Here is a 5450-nt window from a genome sequence, read left to right as displayed (position 1 = left end):
CCAGCAGTCGCGGTAATACGTAAGAGACTAGTGTTATTCATCTTAATTAGGTTTAAAGGGTACTTAGACGGTCAATATAGCTTGTAATATGTTAGTACTTGACTAGAGTTTTATATAAGGGGGCAGTACTTAAGGAGGAGAGATGAAATTCTATGATACCAAAGGGACTCGGTAAAGGCGAAGGCAGCCCTCTAGGTAAAAACTGACGTTGAAGGACGAAGGCACAGAGCACAAACAGGATTAGATACCCAAGTAGTCTTTGCAGTAAATGATAAATGCCATAGGTTAGATTGAGTTTTAATAAATTAATTCTTCAGTAGAGAGTTAATTATTAAACATTATTTAGTCTATAAATGAAAGTGTAAGCATTTCACCTCAAGAGTAATGTGGCAACGCAGGAACTGAAATCACTAGACCGTTTCTGACACCAGTAGTGAAGTATGTTGTTTAATTCGATGATCCACGAAAAACCTTACCACAATTTGTATAATTATTACAGGAGTTGCACGGCTGTTTTCAGTTAATGTTGTGAAACTGTGGTTTCCATGTAATTAACGTAATCCCTGGCTTTATTTTTTATTTATTTACGATAAAGCATTTGATCCTGGAATTTGGAAAGAAAAAGGGGACAAAGACAAGTCATCATGGCCTTAATATTGTGGGCTATAGACGTGCCACATATTCCTAGACAAAGAGATGCAAAAATGTGAATTTAAGCTAATCTCAAAAATAGGATATAAATTTTAAGGATTATAGTCTGAAACTCGACTATATGAATAAGTAATTACTAGTAATCGTGAATCACCATGTCACGGTGAATTAACCTTGGATTGGTACTAACCACTCGTCACATGCTGAAAAGAGCATGCGCAATAAGTTTGCTTTTTTAATAATTAGTAAAAAAAACAAGTAGGTTTTGTTATATCTATTATTAGAGATCTTCGTATGCGTGGCTCTAATTAGTGTTAAGTCGAAATACGGTTCGCGTAGTGGAAGTTGCGCGGGATTAATTAATTTTAACCATAATTTATATATAATATATTCTATTATATAAAGGAGGGTTCCTTTATTGGTAAGAAGGGCTAAACTGTAAATTTAGTACATTATTGTTTTAAGAGTTCGAATCTCTTGTCTCCTAAAAATTAGAATTAGTAACTTAACTGGCAAAGGGTTTCCCTGTCACGGAAATAGATGTCCGTTCGAATCGGATCTAATTCGAAGTAGGAAAAGTCTTCCATTGGTAGGGTAAGGCACTTGCTACGTGTCGTGTTTTATGCACTTAGGTGTTCAATTCACCTCTTTTCCGTTTACTTAATAACTTTTATTGTTATATAAGCCCCTATAGCTTAATGGTAAAGCGCATTACTGTTAATAATGTTTATAGATGTTCGATTCAACTTAGGGGCTTTTGAATTAATGTATGAAGCTGTATTTTTTATTACAATAAAAAAAATGACAAATTTAGTAAGAAGTAATTTTCAAGATCATCCTTTTCATTTAGTGTCTCCTTCTCCTTGACCATTGTATACAAGTATATCATTATTCACTTTAACAGTAAATGCTGCATTATCTATGCACTTATTTAATAATAGTTACATATTATTTTTCTTAGCTTTAGCTACAGTAGTAGCATCTATGACTTTATGATTTAGAGATATAATATCAGAAGGTTCATATTTAGGTAACCACACTTTAGCTGTACAAAAAGGGTATTTATAGTGTCAGAAGCTTGTTTCTTCGTAGCTATATTCCATTCTTTCATAGTGCATTAACACCTACTGTTGAATTAACTGCTAGGCATTAGGTTTGAGCTGCAGCTCAGAATATAGCTACGAAGAAACAAACTCCTAAATTTAGCCCTTTTTGTACAGCTAAAGTGTGGTTACCTAAATATGAACCTTCTGATATTATATCTCTAAATCATAAAGTCATAGATGCTACTACTGTAGCTAAAGCTAAGAAAAATAATATGTAACTATTATTAAATAAGTGCATAGATAATGCAGCATTTACTGTTAAAGTGATAATGATATACTTGTATACAATGGTCAAGAAAGGAGACACTAAATGAAAAGGATGATTTGAAAATTACTTCTTACTAAATTTGTCATTTTTTTTATTGTAATAAAAAATACAGCTTCATACATTAATTCAAAAGCCCTAAGTTGAATCGAACATCTATAAACATTATTAACAGTAATGCGCTTTACCATTAAGCTATAGGGGCTTATATAACAATAAAAGTTATTAAGTAAACGGAAAAGAGGTGAATTGAACACCTAAGTGCATAAAACACGACACGTAGCAAGTGCCTTACCCTACCAATGGAAGACTTTTCCTACTTCGAATTAGATCCGATTCGAACGGACATCTATTTCCGTGACAGGGAAACCCTTTGCCAGTTAAGTTACTAATTCTAATTTTTAGGAGACAAGAGATTCGAACTCTTAAAACAATAATGTACTAAATTTACAGTTTAGCCCTTCTTACCAATAAAGGAACCCTCCTTTATATAATAGAATATATTATATATAAATTATGGTTAAAATTAATTAATCCCGCGCAACTTCCACTACGCGAACCGTATTTCGACTTAACACTAATTAGAGCCACGCATACGAAGATCTCTAATAATAGATATAACAAAACCTACTTGTTTTTTTTACTAATTATTAAAAAAGCAAACTTATTGCGCATGCTCTTTTCAGCATGTGACGAGTGGTTAGTACCAATCCAAGGTTAATTCACCGTGACATGGTGATTCACGATTACTAGTAATTACTTATTCATATAGTCGAGTTTCAGACTATAATCCTTAAAATTTATATCCTATTTTTGAGATTAGCTTAAATTCACATTTTTGCATCTCTTTGTCTAGGAATATGTGGCACGTCTATAGCCCACAATATTAAGGCCATGATGACTTGTCTTTGTCCCCTTTTTCTTTCCAAATTCCAGGATCAAATGCTTTATCGTAAATAAATAAAAAATAAAGCCAGGGATTACGTTAATTACATGGAAACCACAGTTTCACAACATTAACTGAAAACAGCCGTGCAACTCCTGTAATAATTATACAAATTGTGGTAAGGTTTTTCGTGGATCATCGAATTAAACAACATACTTCACTACTGGTGTCAGAAACGGTCTAGTGATTTCAGTTCCTGCGTTGCCACATTACTCTTGAGGTGAAATGCTTACACTTTCATTTATAGACTAAATAATGTTTAATAATTAACTCTCTACTGAAGAATTAATTTATTAAAACTCAATCTAACCTATGGCATTTATCATTTACTGCAAAGACTACTTGGGTATCTAATCCTGTTTGTGCTCTGTGCCTTCGTCCTTCAACGTCAGTTTTTACCTAGAGGGCTGCCTTCGCCTTTACCGAGTCCCTTTGGTATCATAGAATTTCATCTCTCCTCCTTAAGTACTGCCCCCTTATATAAAACTCTAGTCAAGTACTAACATATTACAAGCTATATTGACCGTCTAAGTACCCTTTAAACCTAATTAAGATGAATAACACTAGTCTCTTACGTATTACCGCGACTGCTGGCACGTAATTAGTCAAGACACGATATATATACTGTCATTATCAATATATAAACAAAGCTTTATTCAATTTTAATACAATCTTATAGATTATATTCTAAGATATAATCAAATTAAGACTTGCCACTTCTCCAAGTTGCCAGTTCAGCCGTTAGGCCATTGACCAAGATTCCTCACTGCTGTACTAACTTGCATTGGGGTTTTTTCAGACCCAATGTGGTCGATCAACCTTTCAGCTTCGACTACGAGAATTTTAGGCTAGTTAAGCCATCACCTTAACTACTACCTATCCCGAAGATATTTATTGTCCTCTTAAAGCGGGAAATATATTTCCCTTTTTGATTTATAAAGGATTTACCTCTACTTTAAGGTCGGCTAAGAATATCATTATACTCACCTGTACACCACTTTTTAATTTAAAATTAAATTAAAACGTTCGATTAGCATGTGTCAAGCATTTGGACAGCATTCAATCAGAGCCATCACCAAACTCATCTATTTTTTATTATAATATAAATTTCTTTATATCACTATTAGTTCTAATGTTAAAAATAAAAAGAGAAGATTTAAACTATATCTTGTTTTTACTATAGATATTCTAATTTAAAATTTATAATTGCTCGTTCTTTTGTATATGAATAATTAACTATTCTAATATAATCTCTTTAAGAGATAAAAGTCTTACGACTTCTTTGTTAATTTCTATTCTTAGAATTTATAATTAAGATTATTCCTCTATAAGGATAAATTTTTATTGTTATATAATTTTCCTTTTAACTATATTCTCATTTTTAATTTTGTTTTTTGGTTGATAATCATATATTACAATAATATTTATTGTAATATTAAATATCTTTCTTTTTTATTTATTTTCAAGTTTATTAATGTAAATCTAGTCCATCTTTTATGTAAGAACTTGTTAATACTACGAAAACTTGAGCTTGGATAAAGGCTATAGCAAATTCTAAACCTGAGAATGCTATAATAAATACTAAAGGTATTAATCCTAATACAAAGAATATTATACCTGAATTCATTATATTATAAACAAATCCACTTAATATACTTAATAGCATGTGACCTGCTGTTATATTGGCAGCTAATCTAAGCCCTAATGAAACATTTCTAGCTAAATATGAAATAAATTCAATAGTTATTAGTAAAGGTAATAATCCTAAAGGACAACCAGCTGGTACTAATAATGAAAAGAATTTTAAACCATGTTTTTGGAATCCTAATATTGTAGCTCCTAATACTATAGTAAAACTAAGAGCGAATGTTAGAGCGAAATGCCCTGTTGAAGCAAAGCTATAAGGTATCATACCTATTAAATTATTTATTAATATAAATATAAATAATGTATATATGAAAGGGAAATATATTTGACCATTTTTAGCATTTATTTGATTTGTAACTATATTATGTATAGTAACATATAAAGATTCTTGAGCTAAAGATCAGTTATTACTAACTAATTTGTTATAATTAGTAGCTACTAAGCTTAAACCTAACATTATTGTAGCTCCTATCATTAAGTAGAATCCTATATTTGTTATTGATAAATGTAAGTTACCTCCTAAAACTTCTAAATTTAAGATATCTCTTACTTCGAATTGGTCTAGAGGACTTCTTATTTCTGTAAATAAATTTTCTGTAAACATAAGTAGTATATATTACTACTATTATATATATCTTAAAATAACTAAGTACTTATAGTATTTATACTATAAAAAAAGATGTTTATATTATATTATATTTTATTAATAAACATACGTGATAAAAATAGACGAACTATTCTAGGTAATATGTATTTAGATAATATGTATAAAACTAATACTATTACACTAAAAGCGAAAACTATTTCATTCATATAATAAAAAGGTGTTAATTGA

The 5450-nt window shown here is 30.6% G+C and overlaps 2 non-coding genes across 2 annotated transcripts; one reads left to right on the top strand and one right to left on the bottom strand.

The window, feature by feature from the left end:
* The first annotated feature begins 1335 nt into the window (after positions 1–1335).
* DCS_t114 lies at positions 1336–1407 on the top strand. Its single transcript has one exon. It is a non-coding gene; the product is annotated as a tRNA-Asn (tRNA).
* A 748-nt stretch (positions 1408–2155) lies between these two features.
* DCS_t113 lies at positions 2156–2227 on the bottom strand. Its single transcript has one exon. It is a non-coding gene; the product is annotated as a tRNA-Asn (tRNA).
* Positions 2228–5450: the final 3223 nt, after the last annotated feature.

Source organism: Drechmeria coniospora (genome assembly GCF_001625195.1).
Source record: "Drechmeria coniospora strain ARSEF 6962 chromosome Unknown scf7180000000107, whole genome shotgun sequence".
In the NCBI taxonomy this organism is placed as follows: domain Eukaryota; kingdom Fungi; phylum Ascomycota; class Sordariomycetes; order Hypocreales; family Ophiocordycipitaceae; genus Drechmeria; species Drechmeria coniospora.
Note: the sequence above shows the minus strand (reverse complement) of the source record. Positions and strands in the feature narration are given on the sequence as shown.